We start from the raw sequence: 23,534 nt of genomic DNA, 5'->3' as shown, positions 1-23,534 counted from the left end.
GCACTTCACCCATCTGGTGCAGAAGGACTGTAAGACAAAGCCATTATGAAACAAATGTGCCCACACTAAGGCTGTCGATCAGATGCAAGATTAATTAGGATTAACTGCAAACGGTCACATATTTCGACACATATTGAAAGTCCATGATACACCACTTTTAACTAAAACATTTTCAGAATCACAGGTAGAAAGTAAGGCTGCAGCTGCATCCTTCCAATGCTGCATTTCTACACTGACTGCAGCAAATCCATCAGACAAGACCCGTCTCTCATGTCTCTTTGGATGCATCTGAGAGACACTGTTTCCTTTTGCCGGAAGGAAACAACTCAGGCATCCCAAGGTGCATCGGTCAGTTGATCAATGGAGCATCCAAGCGAGACTCCTCCACTTGTTAAGTTAGGGAGTTTTACAATCCCATACTGTATTTATTAGATGGTCTTTTCATGGGATTTTTTTGTTTAAGATAGGGCTGGGCGATAAATCGATTTTATCGATTAATTCGAATTTGTAGTTTAGGCCGATTTGTTTTAATGAAAATCGAGTTTCTATTTAAAATCCGCCACTGGCCCTCCACGCTGGGCTCACGTAGTTCAGAGTGGGCTCACCCCGCCCCCCGTGCACTTGATACACAAACAACATGGCAGCGAGCGGGGAAGAACTTGTTCTCAAGAAAGGGAACAAGTTCTTCAGCGTTTTTGTGTGCACACCTGTGTCTGTGTCTGTGTGCTCACCTGTGTGTGAGTGTGTGTGTGTGCGCATCAGGGACGAACTCCGCCGTGCGCGACACAGAGAGCAGAGAAGGATTTTAGACATGCACCGTGTAGGGACATAAATGGTGTTACCAACACCAAGCTGGCAGACCCCCGAACCGTAGTAAAGGGACCTCCGAAGACCATTAGCTCCTTTAGCTTGTGTTAGCTTGTTGTGGCAACAACAAATAAACAACGGGACTTTATTTTCAGCACTGCAGGGATGATGTACAGCCTCTCTCATCAGTGTCTGACTTTTACATAGAGGGAAATAACTCAAAAACAGCATGCAGAACTGCGTAGGCTTCTTCACTGTGGCTGCTCGATGTAAACAACATAGCACATGCCTCACTTTCTTCCTGGGGTGCATCTGTCTGACGTCACACACCACACCCGGCGCACTAACATCTCATGCCTCCTACATCAACTACACACATACACAGCTCCACACACACACACACACACACACACACACACACAAGCCACACATATCAGGCTCAGCCTGTAACATAAGGCTATTTAGTTTGTTTAATAAAAAGACAAGGTATAGACCTGTTCTATAGTAAAGATAACCTTAAATGACTTCTGTTGTGATCCAATATAATGGTAGGAGAAACACTGCCGTATGATAAGAAAGGGGTCCGGTGGGAAAAAAAAAAAAAAAAAGAAAGGGGTCCGGTGGAAAGCGATCACAGATGCAGTCGCCATGTATATTGCAAAAGATGTGGTGCCCATATCGTAGGTAACTGGACTTCTTTCGCCTCACATCCAAGAAGCCTGGAACTGAAAAAGCTTCTTGGGTGAGAGGCGAAACGTCTTCAAGGAACGCAAGTAAGTCCAGTTGCTTACGATAAAGCACTTACGACAGCACCGACTGAATCAAAGGCTACGATGTTCAACACAATAGCTTCCCATACTGAGTGCACAAGGACGCTGCACCGGTTATTACATCTCCAACTGTGAAGCACTAAATAGAGGGTCACATATAGTGTGCCAGTAAACCCGGAACTCCGTTAGCGCGTTTAGCACTTCCGGTTCTCTCGTCTAAAGTCAATACGTTTTTTGAATGGGATTTTGGTAAAATGCCTCAAATAAGGTCTGTGGTTAACAAAAGCTTAAGCGAGTTTCAGGTTTTGTTGACATAAAACACGTCAGTAAATACCCTACTTGTGAATGTTGAAGCTTTTACGTGTCGTAAAAAAGGCGGTTGCTAACAAGTTGCTCAATACGACTACAAACCCTGTCGGGGACATTAAACGTCATCACCCCGAACAGACGAGAGTGCTGGCAGTCCGCCATTACAGCTTTTTATTTAGCTTAAACAGTCCAATTTCCCCATTATACAATGTTTTTAAAATAAAGCGGCCGAAATCAGTTGAAAGCTTAGTGGCAATGAAGTCAAGAGTCATGCGACCGTGGAGTAGTCATGTAATCCGTTAAAGCCTAATGTTAGCTTTTTACTTCTGGCGATCGCATTTAAGCTTCAAATGTGGTATGAAAGGTGTTCATATGTGAAGATTATCTTGCTGAACAAAACCTTTAAGTATCATAAACTTGTGTTAGCCACAGAGCTTATTTTCTGACATAATCCAAAACGCAATGCAAAAATCACATTCACTTTCTCTTCCGGGAACCAGTGCGATGCTAAACTTCCGGGTTTTGACGTCGGCCCTGGCACACTCTATTATGAAATAACCTAAAGTTTTGTGGGCACTGTATACTGGGCTGTGTCTGTGTCTGTGTCTGTGTGTGTATTAGGTAGCTGCTAGGTTGCTCATCTGGCAGCTGCAAGTCTGTCGCTATTTCCTTCCATGCTTCGTCCGTCTTAAAGTGATCAAACAGGCAATGCTTCTACTGCCTCAACTCCACAAGGTTTCCTTTTTGCTGGAATCCCACACATTTCTTTTACTGCATTTTGCCTCCACGGTGAGCTGCTAGCCACTTGTTTGGGTTTAGCACCAGTGTATGATTTCATGCTGCATTTCTATTCGTAGCAGCAGTCACACAGTGAGATGGTCATGCCAAATTTCTCACACTGTCAGAAATCTATCCCAGGTTGTCTTTGATCGCAAGACTGTGACAACGGCCATCCTCGAATCTCTCTCACTGTGCGACGTAGGACCACCGTTTTAGAGCCGTGACCAAACATATCGCCGCGTTTCTTACACGTTGCTCATTGTTCATCCGGGACAGCCTGAAATCACACAGTGTATACAGTGCTTTAACCACACATCCAACAAGCCAGGCTTCACCTTTAAGTGTTTCCACTTGTAAAAATGCTGTTTGAACAACTCTGATAGAGAAATACTTATCTATGCCATATGCTGCTGATTGTTTTAATACTGGAGACACCATTTCACTCACATATACAGACTAAAGACAAGTGATGGAAGAACGACTCAGATCTTACAACACCACAGTGTAGAAATACTCAATTACAATTAAAGGTTTTGCATTCAAACTCTCACTTAAGTCAAAATACAGAAGTTAAAGCATCAATATAAATATATAAAGCACCAAAAGTTAAAGCACTCATCATGCAGAATGGCCCATATCGAAATCATATTACATTATTTAATTAGAAATGTGCACTGTGCATCACTGTAATGTCGCAGCCGGTAACAGTGGGGCTAATATTAATTACTTGATATGCTGTTGGGTTGCTTATACATCACAGTTAATAAGCTGATTTATCTTCTGCATTAATAAGCTACATGTGTAAAGCAACTAATAGCCTGAGCTGTGATGAATACATGGAGCTGAATAAAAAGTTCCCTCAGGATGTAGTGTTGGAGCAGAGAGCAGCATCACATGGAAACACTCAAGCAGATTAAAAGTACCTTAAAAGTGTGCTGAAGTACTTGAGTAAATGTACTCAGCTACCACCACTGGCTATGATGAAAAATAACTATGTGTGAGCTCACCTTGAGAGACGTGTCTTCAGTGACAGGTGTGGGACAGTTTAGTCTCTCTGAGTCTTTCTGCACGTGAAGGAAACGTGTTTTACAACGTTAGCGAGGTCTCAAGTTTATAAATCAGCTTATTTAACATTACTGAGTGAAACTGTTCATGCTGCAGTCCTGTTTACCTCTCCTCTTCATCCTTCGCCTCCTCCTCCTTCTGTCACGTCTCAACTCCGCCCTCCCGTCTCTGCACGTCGGTACTTCACTTATCAAACAGCACATAAACTACACTTAAACACTCTTAAACAATTAGCAAGCGTCCATTTTCTGTTCTCGGGCAACGTGTGTTAACTTTCCCTCTCCTCCTTGCTTTGTTTTCGGTTTCTTACTGCGGAAACTGAGCTCTAAAATTCGGTATCCAACAGAACCGTGATTGGGCTCATCACTGTCAAACCTGAGTGCAGGTGTGGACTGAACCATTTGCGGTTTATCCAGCGGGGTGCCGCAGGGGGGGGCAGAAATCAGTGGTGTGTTCTGAATCACATAATTTTTGTTTTTACTTTTAGTTGGGACTGAAAAAGCCCTTAAAAAGTACATACTGTTGCATGCAGTACGCACACATTCGGGACATACTACCTTTTCATTACATTACCCCTGAACTTTGACCCCCTTGCTTTTATATCCGTTACCATAGAGATAAAACAAACGCTAGCAGTAGTAGCTAGTAGTTTCACTTTAAAGTTATAACTGCACAGATTGTAGATTCTAACATATTATATTTGCAACAGTGAAATTACATCTGCAGCTCTCTGTCATTGTTATTTTTATAGTTATGTCCTATTGTTTGTAATATTTAGGATTATTTTGGTCACTTAATTAATATTCCTGTACTATTCAGCTGGTCATCAGTTACTTGAATGCACTGTCATCCATCATTGTGACTTCTGTCACCTGTCAATGAGCCCTCATCTGTTTGCAGCTCAGTCAAGGATTGTGGGTCTGAATAGACAGAAAAGCATGCTGGCTTGCATACTGCAAAATCACACTGGATGTAGTAGAACATCCTGGTATTTTTGGCATACTGCATATGACACACTTTGTATTGGGACATGCTAAACCTTTTTTTCTGGCATACTGTATAGTATGGTAGAGTGGGTATTGGAACGCACAGACAGTTATTCATTGCACCACGTTAAAGTCTGTTTCTTAATCCCTTTATTATTGTTTATTTACATAGTTATGAATATTAGTTTTCTTTTTATGAATTTACTTGTTTTACTTCTCGTTCTGTAGGACAGAAAATGTGTGTGATGGAAGTTTTAAGCAGTTTAAACATAAATGTAGAGAGTCTGTACACTTAAAGTGGCAATGTAAATATTAAAAATATATATATAATAATAGTAATTATAATATATACTGGGGAGGGACACACACCTCCCAAAATATTTTAATATGCTTCAAATGTCACCCCCAATATACTGATAAAATACATGTATATATAAAGGACAGGCAACCACACATTAAAATAATTATTGGCAAAGGTGATCAGAATCATAAATAAACATAACAATTTGCCGTTGTTATTACTACAGGTGTACTGCAGCTCTGTGAGTGGTTTGTCCAAGTATTGTCCAAGTCATCCCCCCTCAAGCCCTCGTTCTGTATTGATAAGGTTCATACTGTCTTCTTATTTAGAATATTTTAAGCGGATATATGACACGTCAGCAGCACGTCAGATGGCGCTTCTGAGGAAGACTGGAGTCTCAGTCGAAACTGTCAAGCAGGTAAAACACATCTCTGTATATCCTGTTCTGTCTGAATATAAGAAAACCTTAAAATATCCTCGTTCTGTATATTTAAAAGGGAAGCACAATTCTGCATCAAGACTTTATATTCCTTAAGCAATAGAAAAGGTGTGAAACCCTAAATTTGAAAAACTGAACCCACGTTATTTATTCACATATTTTAATTAAACAATTGTTTAGTTTATAAAATGAATATAGCTGTATTTGACATTGCTAGATTACATCACTGTAACAATAATACTCCAGACACATATAAGTGTGAGCTGCATGAAGTCTCTCTGTACCATCGCATGTCGAAAGATTATCTGCTTCAGGAGAAAGCGTTCAGTTTGATTAATTAGACTGCTGGTAATGAGGTCGCTCTTAACCCCAAACTGTGCATTTTGAATATTTATCCTAAAGGCTTTTATCACCTTGACATATGGAGGAGAGAGAAACGGAATCTTTCTATAATTTTTTGGAGAGTAATAATGGTGAAGCACTTGGCTTACAGTATAAGTGGATGATGCATAATTTACACTTTATTTAGGGAACTGAATCTGTACTCTAGTATATGTTAGGCCACCGCTTGTGTTTTTTTCTTTCCTATGTTTATCTCAAGGGCCAGGGAGTATCTTTAATTTAGTTGTCACATTGTAATTCACTGAGGTTACAGTACGTCCACAGTGTTGTCTTTTAGAATTTAAGGATTTTAACGATGTTTAGATGAGGTTACAGTGTAGAATCACACACAAATTAGGTGTGATTCTGATACTGTCTTTGATAGTCAGTATCCTTAAAGCTGACTGTGCATTTAAAGCATCATGCAGGGAGACAGACTTGACAGTAAATGTAACTGAACAGTTGAATGAATATGAATAAATATATGAAATGTAAAAAATACAAGTTTTGCTTGGTGTCACATACTAATATTTCAGTGCAAAGTGGAGCTGTGTGTTTCTAAAATGTTGTATATTAGTTCTTTTCTGGGCTTGTGCCATAATAATTCTGTTTTTCTTGAAAATGAAAACTGAGATATTTCGACACAAAATACCAAATTAAGAAAGATTTCTTCAAAAACAAAACAGTGTTTCCACATGCTATCGCTTCCTGACAGCTGAGGTGTACATATGCCAGGCTCCTCTGCCTCAGCCCTGATAACTGCACATGCAGGCAGCAGTGGCTCAAATAAAGAAGTCTGGATCAAGTGCAACAGGCTTAAACAAACAAGGCAGCTGGAGGAAATAGAATCACAGATTCAGCTGGTGTTCAGCGTGCAGCGCTTTGGCTCCGCTGATGTGTGTGTGTGTAGCACTCGTAGTGATAACTGATTATTTCTCGGAACACTGATTGTTGACACGCTTTCAGTTTCTCAGGGTCGATATGTCTCGCACGTCTTGTTGGAATCATTCAACATTAAAAGAGCTTCAAGTAATCTGACCTCTGTCAGCTGCCTGAAAGCCAGAAAAGTCAGCAGCTGCTGCAGAAATCAGATTCTTTAACGATTGACAAACAGCTCTGTCAGACACACTGAGCTCATTTCATGCTGCTGGGCAGTAAATCTGTATTTACCTGACATTTTAACTGTATGCATGCTGTGTAACTGTGTAGCTACATGCTGTGACTTTTTGCTCACAAAAGGTCTTTTTAATTCAGTTCATCCGGTTTAAAACTTCAAAGAAGGGATGGAAACATCACAGAGACTGGAAAGCAGTCGATTAAGATAAATTAAGACAGAGAAAATACTGCATGCCTATTACAAACTGTCCAGCCAATCACAGACAAGCTGCTGACCCACGCATTTCTACTAAAATACCAGTTTTACAATCACATTATACGGCCAAAAGTATGTGGACACCCCATCATTTTTGGTACTTTTGGTCTTGGGACTCTCCTAGTCTGCACTTAATCCCTTACTTCCAGTTAAGGGAAATCTTAATGCTACAACACACAACAATAGGCTCGTTCAGGATGAGCTGTGCCTCGCCTGGAAAGCAAAGACAAGATCAGGCAGCAGCAGCAGGGCGCGGTGATAAAAAGCTGCTGTCAAATTGGACAGTTTCCAGCAAAGATGCTCTGTTTCCTGCAGCCTTCAAAGAATTAAAAGGAAAATACAGGAAATATTTACATTGCATTAGATCCATCTGTAGGTTAGTTTGCAGATCAGATATTATTATTGTTATTTACTACACAAGATGTGTTTGTTAACAGATGAAATCTTCACTGTGTTACATTTTAGATTGCACTGAAAATTAGAAGTTTCTACCAAACGTGGTGTTTGTAGTCGAAACTAAGAGCCAGTCAGCTCTTTGATCAGGTGACAACCAGGCATTTCCCATCATGCCCTGGGTGTTGCAGTCAGTGGAGAGCAACTGCTACTATGATGTCATCCATTGGCTTGTGGACTCTCATTTTAAAGCCTCAAGTTTGACATTTTTGCCGTCACTATCTTGGGTTTTTGGAGCCAGAGGTGACCATATTTGAACGAGAGGGTGGAGCTTTGGAGGAGCGAGGAGTGGATCTGACAGGGTGGCTATGGCTGCGGAGGTAGAACGGGCTGTCCTCTAATTGGAAGAGATGTGGTTCCACCCCAGCTCCTCCTGTCTGAATGTTGAAGTATCCTTGGGCAGGATACTTAACACCAAGTTGCTCTTGATGGCTGTGCCATTGTTGTGTGACTGTGTTTACACTGACAGCAGTTGGCACCATGTGCAGTAATGGGTGAGGGTGACTCTGCAGTATAAAGTGTGTTTTGAGCAGTCATAAGACTAGAAAGGCACTAGACAAGTGCAAGTCTATTAACTATCTGACACATAAACCATAACGATGTCTGCATAATGTTAAGCCTTAACAAAATCAAAACAGGTGAGTTATATAAAAATCCGTCCTCCATGTAGATGTCATAAACAAGTAAATTAGCCATAGAGACCAAAAACGTTTTCTGCACCAGGACATCAACATGTTTATTTCTGCTGTAAAGTTTGACATTTTAACATGGGGGGGTCTATGCGAATTGACTCTCTCCCAGAGCCAGCCTCAAGTGGCCATTTGAGGAACTGCAGTTTTTGACACCCTTGCTTTGGCTTCATTTTTCTGCCTAAAGGTCGGGGCAAGTTCAGCATCAAAGTTGGACACAGATCTAACTTGTCAGTGAAGATTCTCAGTCATTCAGGTCATGGTAATCGTAAGTGCTAATATCATAGGCAACTGGACTTGCTTGCGTTTCTTGAAGACGTTTCGCCTCTCATCCAAGAAGCTTCTTCAGTTCTAAATGATTGGTAAGAAGTTGCAGGCTATAAACCGTAATGACTCACATGGTGGCCAGGTGGGTCAACGACTCACATTGTGACCTTAACGACTCTGAAACTAAGAGCTCACGTGACCCCTATGACTCTGCAAAGGTTCCCACCCACACAGGTTTAGTCTGCAACTTCCTACCAGTCATTTAGAGCTGAAAAAGCTTCTTGGATGAGAGGCAAAACATCTTCAAGAAAAGCAAGTAAGTCCAGTTGCCTAAGATATTAGCACTTACGACACAGATCTAACCAGTATGCATTGTCCAAGCAGGATATTAATACTAAAACTGGGACCCCAGGTAGTTTTTTTCAATCAGGAGAGACTCATTCTGAGAGAAAAGAATATTTATTTACGTGTGCATGTAAGTATGAGAAATGTCAAAAGTCATTTCACCGATCCCAGGAGGGTGGTAAAGACGCAGCAGATTAGGGAACCCCCCCCTGTGGAGTCTAGGCACTGGTGGTGGTGATGAGATGACATGAAAATGAAGCTGAGGATCTGGATGTGAAGAGGAGTGGGCTTTTGATGAGCTCATCCTGGGCTCTGGATAAGGTGACTGGAGATGAATAAGGTGGAGGAGGGCGTGATGATTCAGCCTAAAATGGCAGCTGACAGGAGCAGAGAGGGAGAACAGTCCAATTTGGTGTGAAAGAACTTGACTGAGGCCTGACCTCATCCCTATCAATGACCTCTGGAGCACCAGCTGTGAGTCAGACCTGATCACCAACATCAGTCTGCACCTCACTGATGCTCTCGTGTCGGAATGAGAGCAAATCCCTGCAGCCATTATCTGGTAGAAAGACTGAAACCAGACGAGTGGAAGCTGTTATAGCAGCACATTATTGCTCAAGGTTTTGGAATGAGATGTTTAACTCATATATGTGTAAATTATTCAGTTGTTCATATACTTTTGGCCTGGCACTGTGTGTAGAGCAAAATAAAATATATATATATGACTTTACTGAGCAGTACATTACACGTTTCTTTTATGCTGCAACCATACTGTTTTTGTCTTTTTTCCTTTCTTTTATTCTGTACTGTCTGCCTGCAACTTAGTTATCCACAGCACTCTGTTTGGAGTACTTGTTTCAAATTGTTTCCAATACTTAAGATGAGGAAAATAACACCGAATGGCTGATAACATCTCCTCAGCTGCAGTCTAGAATTTACATTTCAAAACGGAAATGTAGCAAGACTGAGCGTTATTCTGGAAAATTGGAAATGTTCAATTTTCAGGAACCATAATTTTATCATTAACCGTGTCAATCAAATCAATGACCACACAAAGTCATACATACATAATCAGCACAGGAAGGTATTAAAGATAATAGAGAGGAGGCTGAGGGGGAGAAAGTGTAGCCTGTGACATGATGGAAACAACAACAATGGCTTGATGAAGATGGATGGATGATGGATGTGATAAACAAGCATGCAAATTGAAAACAGAGTGATCAGTTGCTGTTGTCAGAAGTTGATTGGAACTGTTCTCTCATTTCAAGGCATGAATTACAGAATCACCAGGACGAGATCTGAATCATAAGATGAATTTTGAGTCAACTTTGCACCTTTAGTCTCTTGGTTTTGTGTCTCTCTGGGGCCAGAGAAGTCAGTTTCATATTTTATGTTTCTTTGAATTTGCTTTCACAAAGCTCATTCTGTATTTAATAGATTCTCAGAACTCTGAATCAAATTATCCTGCTATCAGGGTTGTAGCCATTATTTCAGAGGTGAAAGGGACAGATAATTCTGGAGCAATATGATTTTTTTTTGCCGCAGGGAGCCAAACCAAATAACCAAAGACACCTGATGACTAGGAAAAGAGGTCATCTTTTAACGTCAGCTAACTGTTATCAAAAAACATATAACTCTGGCTTACATGGTTTGATATGAAGGTTTTCTGCCTCTTGCTGGCTTGTTTGCTGCACATTTTTGTTCAAACATACATAACATTCTCCCTGCTCTGCGCCCAGAGAGGCAACAGAGGGAGCGTGCCACAAAAGAAGCAGAAAGTGTGCACCTTGCCCGCCCAAACGAAAACGAACTCTGACTTGTTAAAATGAACTGAATGGCTGTCAAACTCCTTTGACAATATGGGGGACATAGGGGACAGATACAGCAGCTGCTCGGGTGACCACGTGCGTCCATGACAACCTTGTGTACTATAATGGCTCCCTAAATGAATTCAGCAGAATAAACGGTCCTTTTCTTCAGACATCATCAATGCAGTCTCACTCCCAGCTCATCAAATACTGACTAGACGCCGACTCACTGACTTTAAATGTCATAGTATAGAGAGCAAGAAAGTCAGTATCGGTGAACAGGTCAAAGAAACACCAGACTTTCACCCAGCAGACCACTGTCCATGTCCCATGTTAGACCAAAAGTGTACATAGCATAGTATGCTAATTTGTCCAGCATAATATGCTAATGACAAGTCGCATGGCATTATATTATGACAGATGTACTTAAAGCCAAATTATGATGGTACTCTATACGTAAAAAAGTCAACATAAAAACAAAGTAAACCTACATTGAATATTTATTTTGAAACCAAGTATTCATTTCCAACACATTCTCACTCCGACCTCGTCGTCAATATTTGGTCATGGACTTGAAGACTATAGTGCTGATTGTTGACATCCTGAGATGCCGTGTCAACTTGCCTGGTACATGCAATGTCGGATTTTCAAAATACACTTTTGGTTTCACAGGAAATGTACAGTTTGCATACCGTCTCTTTCAAAATATAAGCACTACATTGGTACAACACCACAAATTGACGTTTATACAACAATCGCACTTGGTTACATTTAGCCAACACACATATTGTTAGGTTTAGGAAAAGAGAACAGGGTTTGGCTTTACAATGTTATGGAACGCAAATGTGACCTCTTGGGTGAAAGTCAGTGGTTGTTGGACCCACCCACCTCTCCTCCCACCCACACTACTGGGACTTCCACCCCCTTAATTTTCATTGTTGTCCTGCCACGCGTCCCCCTAATGCCACTGGGTGCCATTAAACAACAATGGTTACCAGCTGTGTATAATGCCGACGTCAAAAGATGGCTCTTCTCGTCGGTGTCTGATGCAAGAAGTCTTTGACCAAGCGTCAGTGTTCCATGACTTTGGAGTGAGATTGACATTTCAAAAGTTTATTTTTAAAGATACTATGCATAGTTTCACATGTAGGGCCACTCACCAAGCATTGGCAGTAGTGTACTTGAGGGTATAGTTTTCCTGGCTGTTTACAATATACCCACCTACCAGCCAAAAGCCAGTGGAATATATAGGAGTATATACTGTTCCTCCTCTGTAATCTACCCATCTTCCCTGTAGTACATCCACCTCATCAGCCACCACTGAGCATTGGTATGTGACGAGTTGGGAGTGAGAGTGTGTTGCAGTAATTAAGCACAATATTGGAGTCATGTCACACTCACCGCTCTGCTGCTCTCAGTTTCTCATTTAAACAAACATACTGTTAATCATTCACCATTGAATTTGTATTGCTTCTACAGCATTAACCACCATTAATGAAACACTGGCAGAAGTTTAAAGCCTGAGAAGAAAAGGAGGGCTGGTGTATTTTTAACCAGTGGGATGTCTTTAAATTATAAACACCGAGTGTCATTGACATCAGCTAATTACATAAAAATTGGCAGAGCTGAGGCAATTAGAGTTCGTTAGGGAGTAAAAACAATATCTCTGTCTCTGTTGTTGTACCGAGTGGGTGTTGAGTTTGCAGTGGCAACTTATGGAACAGGAGATAAAGGCCTGTCTCTATATGGTCTTTGCCACTCTTTAGTTATGATAAATGACATCAATTGTATTTTTTTTAACTGTTGAAATGCAATCCAGTCGCCAGAAGAAAATGTTGGCATGTTTAATTTCTTTCATAACATTTCTAAAGTGACTTTGTCATCTGGAGGTGGAGGGGAAGATGGATGGTGTGACACTAAGTGAGATGCCTACCAAGCTGCAGATCACTGTTCAAGATGAAGACGCAACAAAACTGGCAATTTTAAAGCAACCCACTGATGTGTTTCCAGCGGCTTTTTGGCCACCAAACATGGTCATTTTTTTAGCAACCTGTTGCTCTTTTCCACGAGGGTTAGTGCCATGAGAGACGATTGTATTTACAGATACATTGCCGCATTTCGTGACGGGATTGTGTCACCAAAAACGGTATTTTAGGCCGAAACACAACCTTATCCTAACCATTATCAAGTGGCTTTTGTGCCTAAACCTTAACACACATTAACATCAGCATTACTGAAACATAAAATTTCAAAATATCAGCATAATAATGTACAAATGTAACATATTCTTGGTTTGCAGAAACATACAATGCAAGCATTTATTCTGGCGACTGGGTTGTGAGATGTTGTCACTGCCACACTGTAAACATCTTGTCAGTGTAAACCAGTAAGCCAAGGCTAACAACTCTTATTTTGTTTCTAATTTTTCCCCTCAAAAAAGAATGAAATAACATTTGTAACATTACTAATTTTTTCATTGTTCCTTTTAATGTGAAAAATACTCATAATACAAAAATTAGAGTGAAAAATTAAACATTTCAAATGCTAGTTGCAGTGGAACAGCTGCATGCCTTGTTCTTTTGACAAAAAAAAAACCTCTGGAAAATCAGCAACTCATTTTCATTACTATCCATTTTCTTCTTCTCTTTCTAATACCATATGATTTTCTGAACTGTGCTCAGTCTCCTCAGATGAACCTCTGCGGCCAAAAATTGTTTTCATTCATAAAATCCAATGAAGTGTGACGCGTGTTCTCCAGATTAATGGAAAACTGTGAATTCACAGATGTAATGTAATTACACCCAATTATCCAGATGCTAATTAACTGGAGAGATCACTGCCCGCTCTATTCAGGTGGGTTAATATGCACCAGGAAAACATTATTTATCACAGTGTTGTCTTTTCTCCGTGGCTCATTATATGTTCAGTTAATTTGTATGTTGCCCGCATCTGACTGCTCTCTGTTCACAGTTTGTGTGCAATCTTTTTTATATTCATTGTGCTGTGCCTCTGTATTGTGGTGTGTGATTATGTTGTGAAATCAGCACATCTTGTGGGCAGGGGGGAAAATCAAAGTTTCAAGTCAGTCAAGACAAATACAAGTCTTCATGTCTGAATGCCTATTATAAAAAGTTGCCTATCAGTGCTGTGATAATATGAACATTTACAGCATTGATACAACTGTCCATTCAATGCTGAGGTCTACATATATACACTCACGGGCCACCTGTTCAACTGCTCGTTAACCCAAATTGCTGATCAGCCAATCACGTGGCAGCAACTTAATGCAGTTAGGCATGTAGACATGGTGAAGACGACCTGCTGAAGTTCAAACTGAGCATCAGAATGAGGAAGAAAGGTGATTTAAGTGACTTTGAACGTGGCATGGTTGTTGGTGCCAGATGGGCTGGTCTGAGTGTTTCACAAACTGCTGATCTACTGGGTATTGTTGCTGACCGTGTCCATCCCTTTATGACCACAGTGTACCCATCTTCTGATGGCTACTTCCAGCAGGATAACCCACAATGTCACAAAACTCACATCATCTCAAAGTGGTTTCTTGAACATGACAATGAGTTCACTGTACTCCAATGGCCTCCACAGTCACCAGATCTCAGCAGCCGACAAATCTGCAGCAACTGTGTGATGCTATCATGTCAATATGGACCAAAATCTCTGTGGAATGTTTCCATCACCTTGTTGAATCTATGCCACCGAGAATACATTCAGTTCTGAAGGCAAAAGGGGTCCAACCTGGTACTAGTAAGGTGTACCTAATAAAGTGGCTGGTGAGGGTACATTTTCAGCCACTATATATAAATGTTAAAGTCATGAGGTTACACAAGGCCTGTCTGTCTTTGTTTATTATATCTATATATCTAATAATAAGATAAGTGTTTCCTTAAAAGTCCAAGTCAAATTTCAAGTTCAAGTCTCAATCTCACTCTCATGTAAATTCTGATTGGGTCTCAGGTTCTTAATCTGCTATGAATTTCATTTACTTGCTAAACAGTTGTTATGGTGCTACATGTGTGTGTGTAGAAACAACTGATGCAAATCAATCCATACAAACCAGTTTGCCACTGGGCAGAATGTCTTATATGGATTTTAAAGAGCAGTGAAACCCAGTTTTGCCCAAAAGCAGAGAACTACTGTGCCCACTCACACTGACAAAGTCATGCTATTTGAGTTAGACAGCATCCATTTACTTTGAAGGACAACATCAGTGAAACCAATGAGCCTTCTCTTCTTCCGTGTTAAGTAAAGAAAAATATGCCAAGACATAACAGAGACAATAATGGATAAAGTAAAAGATAAATAAAGAAATATACACTGACATTTTGAAGAGAATGAAATAATAACATCACCCCCTGAGTAATAATGTGTCTAATGACAGCTGACACTTGGAAATATAAAAAAGGAGAATGCTTGTCTCTTGAAATTTGATTACATTAATGTAAGAAACTAATTAATTCCTTCCACTTGTTCAGAGGCCCAGGGGCACAGTATAGCTCTGTGTTAGTACCCCTAATATTTTAATGAGACGACTGTGCTCGACAGAACTTTAATGTAAGGTCCAGCTGAGACCAGCTCTGCTCCTTCAATGTTTGGGCAAAGTAAAATTTAAGTTCTTGGTGTTGAACGGCAGTCTGGTCTTTGGTCACACTTTAAACCTTCAGCACAGAGATGGCCACCAAGAAACGAGCTGTTTGTTCTGTGCATTTCTTGTCAGTCAGGTGACATATTAATAACAGCAACTCCTACCTGATTTGATAGTGTATTAGTGTTACAATCATGTGATATTAAGCTGCTGTTTCTTGGATTCTTGGCTCACACTCTGATTCTAATCTCATTTCATACACTTCTACAGCAGTATAACACTTACACAGTTTTTCCTAAAATGTAGGTCCATATTGTCTTCACATTAGCGATATTATTAAATCCTTAAAATGAGTTACTTCTTTTTGTTGCCATAGGAGATAGGAGGCAGAATCACCCTTTCCTGCTGGCCTCCTTCTCTAAGTTTTAGCAGCTTCCACATGTTTTCCTGAACTTTTCAGTGGTTTAGATTTCCTAAAATTGGCTCAAATTGAGCATATAGCATGCAATCCATTCGGTTATTTACCTACACTTATTTCCATAATGGCCCAGGCTGCTCTCATGCATCTTATGCATAAGAACAGCCTGCAATCGTACTGATACCTGTGAAAAGTAATGCATCCATAATTTGTGTATAACCCACGTAATCAGGCAGGGTGGGATCTTGTGACCAATGCGCTGATGGGAGTAAAGAAGGAGGAGGTAGTATAAAGAGTGAAGGTCCATGTTAGAAGGCAAGTTCGGAGTTTCCCCCAGGAGAGCAGTGTTAAGAACTGTGTGACACCAAGTGAACTTTGAGTTAACCTGAAGTTATGTCGCCATCATGTTTCTTTTCCTAAATCTAACCCTTCTTAACTTTACGTTAACTACATTCCTTTATGTTAAGTTTGTAATGTGATGATGCCCAATCATGTTTCTTTCCTAAACCTTACATATGTAACTTTACGTTAAGAATGCAACATGATGACACCATTTGCAGGGCGCTGTTTTGTTAGAGGTCACACAGACTGTTATATGGCGATTTACAAACCAGATATACATACCATGTTATCAGGATATGTTAAATGGCTGTGCATCTGGGTTACTCACTGAACCATAGTCCGTTTCCACTGAAGAGGTTCCTGGTACTATTTGGGGGGCAGGAACTACTACAGGAACGTCCTCTCGCTCGGCCCTCTGAACCACCGTGTCTCCACTGACAGCGGAGTAGGAGGAAGGTTCCTGTAAAGTTACCGGGCTCTGGATGTGATGTAATCGTTGCGCGACCATTTTAACCGGAGCGATGTAGGGGCGTCTGTAATAACTCCAGCCACGGTCCGTGAAAAAAATTTTTTTTCCAGCGGATGTCTTAGTTACAACATGATTGAGCTAACTGGAGTAGTTTAATGTGGTATCCGACAACGGGAGGCTTTTAACAGATAACGTCTTGATGTTAGTTTTGCTGCTGCTGTTAGCTGTCCCTGTCAGCTGCAGCCACTGATGCTTTCTAGACATCGTGATTTCCCAAAACTGAATAAATACCACACAAAACTGCAACACAAAACTGCTTTGCTAGCTCAATCATGTTGTAACTAAGAAATCCGCTGGAAAAAATATTTTTTTCACGGACCGTTTATTGAGTTACTGAGTTATTACAGACACCGCTAAAAGCTAATAGCTAACAGTTAGCCCAGCTAATCTATGATAACCATGTTATTAATTACAAAACGTCACATCCCGCCTTGAGTATATCCAATCAGCACCAAGTAATCCCCAAACCCCAGCCAGGAGTTTCTCGGGGCCGTTCTGAGTACCTACTCCAAGGCAGGGACTTGTTTAGCCCCTGTAAAAGTTCCGGAACTCTGTCCTTCGGGGGTGGTTCCTGCGGTGGAGACACGCACCAATGGCCCTGGCCCCATAAAATTACCGCAAAGTTCCTGCAGTGGAAACGGGCCTCATAACGTAGGTGCAAACCCTCAAATGAAACTTCACTTTTTGATTTGCCAAAATGTTATATTATCCAGCTTTAACCAACCTCAAACTAAATGGTGCTCAGGTGGAGCACACAGCTAACTTACTCATGGGCAGTGCTGCACTTCGTTTAGTTTAGTTTACTTTATTTTGCACAGTTTAAAAATACACAAGAATAACAGATAAATAGTACATGGTGCAGGAAGAGGCGAAAAACCCAGTAGGCTTATTTGAAGCCTCCACCTAAATTTTAAAATTTCACAATGTTATGTAGAGCACAAAATTGACATACAAAAAATGATGATGGCAAACTAAATATATAAAGTAAATAAAAATAATTACCCACAGCATGATGGGAACTTTAGTGCCAAAACCTAAAACCAACCTGGTCTCGCTCCCAAGTTTTTGAAAACCATCTTTTGGCCAGTGACTTTTGGCATCAGACACAGACAAAAAAATCTGTCCTTTCATGTCGACATGATATGCGCCTAGGTCATTATGGTGTAACGGTGCCTGGCGACATCAGGGGGAACCGTGTGGGACAACTACATAAGTTAAGTGGGCGAAAGTCCGAGTAAGGCGGGCAGGAGCTGTGGTGAATGGGTCCAACAACCAGTGACTTTCACCTGGGAAGTGGGTGTTTGCTTCCCATGTGATTCACTTCCTTCTTTTTTCCTAAACACATCCACATGCTTTTGTTGCCTCAACTCAGCCATGTGCATGTGTAGGCAAAACGTAACCACGTGTGTTTGTTGTTGATGGAAATCCACATTTCCATCCACGTTTATTTTGAAAGAGACTGTATAAAAAGTGTACACTTCCTGTGAAAATGATAGTGTATTCTGACAACAGATAATGCATGTAACAGGCTGAAGTTGACACTGTGTCACAGAACCTCAAAAACCAATGCACTCAGGGTACTTTGCACGTCATATCTCAACAAGGAAACTCCACAGCCAAACACCGATATGTGACAAGGTCAGAGTGAGAATGTGTTGCTTAAAACATATACAGATTGCAGATGCAAATGGAGGATTAAAATAAATAAACTGAAAAACAACAAGAGTGACTTTTTCTTCATCAGTATATTTTTTGACAGCACTAAGGCACGTACCATCAACATGGTTTTCAGATGAATGACTACGGCTGAAATGGGACTGCAGGGCTGGTGAATCTCACAGTGTCCAGGGCCATAACTTGATCCCAATCTGTCAAAACATGAGTATGATGTTGTGGTTGTCATGCAGCTGTTGTATTGGTGCTGCTCACCCATCAGGTTAACACTGAGATGAGACGAGTAGTGATAGCCAAATGAGAACAGATGCAAATAGTCATCATGTGATGGGGACACTTTCTAATTGCTTGAATGACTTTTCATAACTTTGATTCCACACATGCTCCCGGGAACAAAATGCAATCCACAACATTATAGCAGTCACAAGTTAATTGCCAAACAGAAAAAAATAAAAAGACGCCGACATGTGTGCTGGAGGCCGTCCACTGGGCACATCGCTTCACTCACTGCAGCTCTGCCTGACTGAATTTAAACTGTTGTTTAGGGAACGCATGCAAACATGTCAAAGCTCTGATAGGTCCATTAAAATTCAGTATTTCTGTGCAAATATTAGGGATTTTTTAAAACAGACTGACTCATACTTTGACCCAAAGTCCTTCACCAGAGGGGTTGAACAAATATCTCTCATGATGCGTGAAATTTAAATTCCTCTTAATATTGGCCCTTCAAAGAAGTGACAGTGTGATACCCCTGTGAGAGAAAAAAAGAAAAGAGAGGAGCGTGGGAGAACAGATTGGTAATTAACACTGCTGTCATGCCGAGCCATTAGGACCCACACTTTAGACACCGGCACTCCTCTGCAGAACAGACTATAAGACAACAGTCATTATGTTTATATCGCTGAGTCAAATTTGATTTAGTCTGCTTTAAATTTCTTCATTAAACCTTCCAAAATGGAGAGGGTTTGGGTTTTATAGCTCAGCTGTGGGGCATGAAATGAGACTTTAACCACTAACCACTTTGGTAAGTCATTAACAGAAAGACATGGAAAGTCTTCAGAGAGACATTACTGCTTTTTGTATAAAGCCCAAAAGTGTGTGTGAGCTAGATTTGTTTTGCTTTAAAGAGGTCATGCGATGTTAATTTCACTAACTTGTGTGTAATTCCAAAGGGCTGCGCAGAGAGGTTAAATATCTCTGGGGTGTCCTTACATTACTGCACATTACATAGATTTAATGCTTTAAAAACCCCTACTCTGGAATACATTTCAGCCTCTAAATGAAGATTTCAGCCCAGGAAAAGTATGCAGAAAATGGAATTATGCTATAAAACGAGAAAGTAAAAGAAACTAATTTGCAAGTTTTAAACACTGGTTTTGTGCTGATGTGTTCAACAGTAACAAGCTGATGTGTTCATCTCATACCCAACAAAACCACATGAAATACTGGAGTGCTCCATTACTGATAAAATCAGTCATCCACCATCCATAAACAACACCGAGTGGGAGTGGGATGAAGGGACTTCGCAGGCAGGTCCCTCAGCTTGGGCGGATTATGAGACAACAGGCCCCTGGGCACAGACGTGCAAATGGCCCCATCACCACCCGACACAGGATCAAGACACACTGTGTTTTGTGTCTCTTTGTAGTTGCTATACATGTTTTGTCTGTTGTCTGTGGTCATTTTGTATTCTTTGTTTTGTGTGTGTCTGTATTTGCTTCCTGTCTTACTGAGGTGATATATGGCACTGTGGCTTAGTTGGTCAAAGCGCCTGTCTAGTAAACAGGAGATCCTGGGTTCAAATCCCAGCAGTGCCTTTTGGGGCACAGTGACTCAGTGCATAGGGACCTGGGTTGGGAACTTAAGGGTTGCAGACTCAAGGTCCTGTTAGGACTAAAACTGGAATGTGGACTGGCAGCTGGAGAGGTGCCAGCTCACCTCCTGGGCACCACCGAGATGCACCTGAGCAAGGCACCAAACCCCCAACTGCTCAGGGCACCTGTCCATGGCGCCCTCACCCTGACATCTGTTCATATAGGTGCTGTTTGTGCATGTATGCATTTCGGGCCTGTGTGTATATGTCTTTCTGTATTTGCTTCATGTCTTACTGATGTGATACATGGCGCTGTGGCTTAGTTGGTGAAAGCGCCTGTCTTGTAAACAGGAGATCCTGGGTTCAAATCCCAGCAGTGCCTTTTGGGGTGGCAGTAGCTCAGTGCATAGGGACCTGGGTTGGGGCCCGAAGGGTTGCAGCCTCAAGTCCTCGTCAGAACCAAACATGGAGGTTTGATCGGCAGCTGGGGAGGTGCAAGCCCACCAAATGCCCAGGGCGGCAGCGCATGCGTGGGAAAAATTGAATATCCCTACGGAGATAAATAAGGTATGTCTTCTTTCTTTTGTGTCTTTTTTGTTTGTTTTTATATGTTTTTGTGGTTATTTTGCCTGTTTTAGTAGGGTTTTTTTTCTTAAGTCTCTTTGCAGTGCATTTGCATGTCTTACTGTGGTCAATTTGTCTCCTTTTGGTTGTTTGTGTCTCTTTGTAGTTGCTTCATGTCTTACCATAGTGATATATGGTGCTGTGGCTTAGTTGGTCAAAGCGCCTGTCTAGTAAACAGGAGATCCTGGGTTCAAATCCCAGCAGTACCTTTTTTGGGGCGGCAGTAGCTCAATCCATAGGGACTTGGGTTAGGAACTGAAGGATCACAGACTCAAGGTCCCACTGGGACTAAAACTGGAGTGTGGACTGGTGGCTGGAGAGGCCCCAGTTCACCTCCTGGGCACCACCAAGATAACCCTGAACAAGGCACAGAATCCACAACCGCCCATGGGCAGACCCCCCACCCAATGCATGTATAGATCCTGTTTGTGCATGTGTGTGTGTTTCGGGCCTGTGTGTATAAGACGACAGATTTAAAAAAAAAATGAATTGCATGTCTTTGAGGTCATTTTATGTCTCCTTTTGGTTGTTTTGTGTCTCTTTGTAGTAGTTTCATGTCTTACTGAGGTGACATATGGTGCTGTGGCTTAGTTGGTCAAAGCGCCTGTCTAGTAAACAGGAGATCCTGGGTTCAAATCCCAGCAGTGCCTTTTGGGGTGGCAATAGGTCAGTGCATATGGACCTGGGTTGGGAACTTAAGGGTTGCAGACTCATGGTCCCACTGGGACTAAAACTGGAGTGTGGACTGGTGGCTGAAGAGGTGCCAGCTCACCTCCTGGGCACCACCAAGACACACCTGAGTAAGGCACCAAACCCCCAGCTGCTCATGGCGGCCCCCTCACCCTGACATCTCTTCATTTAATGCATGTATAGGTCCTGTTTGTGCATGTGTGCATTTTGGGCCTTCTTTCTGATACATGGCGCTGTGGCTTAGTTGGTCAAAGCGCCTGTCTAGTAAACAGGAGATCCTGGGTTCAAATCCCAGCAGTGCCTTTTGGGGCGCAGTAGCTCAGTGCATAGGGACCTGGGTTGGGAACTAAAGGGTCACAGCCTCAAGTCCTCATCGGGACCAAACATGGAGGGCGGATTGGTGTGTACATATCACCTTGGCGATATATAAAGGTATATCTTCTTCCTTTGTGTCTTTATTGTTTATTTTATGTCTCTTTGTGGTTATTTTGCCTGTTTTAGTAGTTATTTTCTGTCTTAAATCTCTTTGCAGTTGGTTTGCATGTCTTTGCAGTCATTTTGTTTCTCCTTTTGGTTGTTTTGTGTCTCTTTGTGGTTGTTTTTCCTGTTTTAGTAGTTGCTTTTTTTATAAGTCTCTTTGCAGTTTGTTTGCATGTCTTTGAGGTCATTTTTTGTCTCCTTTTGGTTGTTCTGTGTCTCTTTGCATTTGCGTCATGTCTTACTGATGTGATATAGGGTGCTGTGGCTTAGTTGGTCAAAGCGCCTGTCCAGTAAACAGGAGATCCTGGGTTCAAATCCCAGCGGTGCCTTTTGGGGCGCAGTAGCTCAGTGCATCGGGACCTGGGTTGGGACCCGAAGGGTCGCAGCCTCAAGTCCTCATCAGGACCAAACATGGAGGGCAGATTGGCAGCGCCAGACCACCAAACCCCCAACCCGCCCATGGGCAGCTCCCCCACCCACACAATGGTCCTGTTTGTGTATGTGTGTATTTTGGGCCTGTGTGTATATATATCACCTCAGAGATATATAAGGTATATCTTCTTCTTTTTTCCTCTTTTGTGTCTTTTTTGATATTTTATTTGTCTCTTTGTGGTTATTTTGCCTGTTTTAGTCGTTATTTTCTGTCTTAACTCTCTTTGCAGTTGGTTTGCATGTCTTTGAGGTCATTTTATGTCTCCTTTTGGTTGTTTTGTGTCTCTTTGTAGTCGCTTCATGTCTTACTGAGGTGACATACTAGGAACAGGAGTTTAAAATTAGATGTAGCTATAATTTTTACAGCACATCAGGTAATGTAATGAAATGAATGACACTATTTGAATTGCCTTGTCCCAATTAAATAAATAAATTCAAATTCAAATTCAGACTCAAACATATGGCACTGTGGCTTAGTTGGTCAAAGCGCCTGTCTAGTAAACAGGAGATCCTGGGTTCAAATCCCAGCAGTGCCTTTTGGGGCGACAGTAGCTCAGCCCATTGGGACCTGGGTTGGAACCTGAAGGGTCACAGCCTCAGGTCCCCATCGGGATCAAATATGGAGGGTGAACTGGTAGCCAGAGAGGTGCCAGTTCACCTCCTGGGTACTGCCGAGACACCGCTGAGCAAGGCACTGAATCCTCAGCTGCCCAGGGCACCTGTCCACGAGCAGCTCGCTCACATACTATAAAGTTTATCTTCTTCTTCGTTTGTCTTTTGTTTGTTTTGTGTTGAGGCAGTTCAACTTAGGACCTAAATGCAAAAAGGATCAGGACATGGGGAACATTTAAAGGGAGTTTATTGTAGTTTGAAGAAATGGAGCTTAATCTGTCAATTATTTTCCCAATGATTTCACAAGTTGTTTTGTCTATGACATATCAGAAAAAATGTGACAAAAAAATGTTGATCAGTGTTTCCCAAACTTAAGATAGTGTCTTCAAATGTCTTGTTTTTTCCAAAACCCAAAGATATACAGTTTCATGGTTTCTTCATTCCTCTATGACAGTAAATATTCACATTTAAGAAGCTGGAATCAGAACGTTTTGACTACTAAATTACTCAAACTGATTAATCAGTGTTCAAATTAGCTGGTGATTAAT

At 41.5% G+C, this 23,534-nt stretch overlaps 7 non-coding genes across 7 annotated transcripts; all 7 read left to right on the top strand.

Annotated features, from left to right (window-relative positions):
* The first annotated feature begins 20,078 nt into the window (after positions 1-20,078).
* trnat-agu (transfer RNA threonine (anticodon AGU)) lies at positions 20,079-20,152 on the top strand. Its single transcript has one exon. It is a non-coding gene; the product is annotated as a tRNA-Thr (tRNA).
* A 304-nt stretch (positions 20,153-20,456) lies between these two features.
* Positions 20,457-20,530, top strand: trnat-ugu (transfer RNA threonine (anticodon UGU)). Its single transcript has one exon. It is a non-coding gene; the product is annotated as a tRNA-Thr (tRNA).
* A 377-nt stretch (positions 20,531-20,907) lies between these two features.
* On the top strand, positions 20,908-20,981 carry trnat-agu (transfer RNA threonine (anticodon AGU)). The gene has a single exon. It is a non-coding gene; the product is annotated as a tRNA-Thr (tRNA).
* Positions 20,982-21,348: 367 nt separating this feature from the next.
* On the top strand, positions 21,349-21,422 carry trnat-agu (transfer RNA threonine (anticodon AGU)). Its single transcript has one exon. It is a non-coding gene; the product is annotated as a tRNA-Thr (tRNA).
* Positions 21,423-21,691: 269 nt separating this feature from the next.
* trnat-agu (transfer RNA threonine (anticodon AGU)) lies at positions 21,692-21,765 on the top strand. Its single transcript has one exon. It is a non-coding gene; the product is annotated as a tRNA-Thr (tRNA).
* Positions 21,766-22,197: 432 nt separating this feature from the next.
* trnat-agu (transfer RNA threonine (anticodon AGU)) lies at positions 22,198-22,271 on the top strand. The gene has a single exon. It is a non-coding gene; the product is annotated as a tRNA-Thr (tRNA).
* A 565-nt stretch (positions 22,272-22,836) lies between these two features.
* On the top strand, positions 22,837-22,910 carry trnat-agu (transfer RNA threonine (anticodon AGU)). The gene has a single exon. It is a non-coding gene; the product is annotated as a tRNA-Thr (tRNA).
* Positions 22,911-23,534: the final 624 nt, after the last annotated feature.

This window comes from Epinephelus fuscoguttatus, linkage group LG16 (assembly GCF_011397635.1).
Source record: "Epinephelus fuscoguttatus linkage group LG16, E.fuscoguttatus.final_Chr_v1".
NCBI classification, from domain to species: Eukaryota; Metazoa; Chordata; class Actinopteri; order Perciformes; family Serranidae; genus Epinephelus; species Epinephelus fuscoguttatus.
This window is presented reverse-complemented; position numbering and strand designations above follow the sequence as displayed.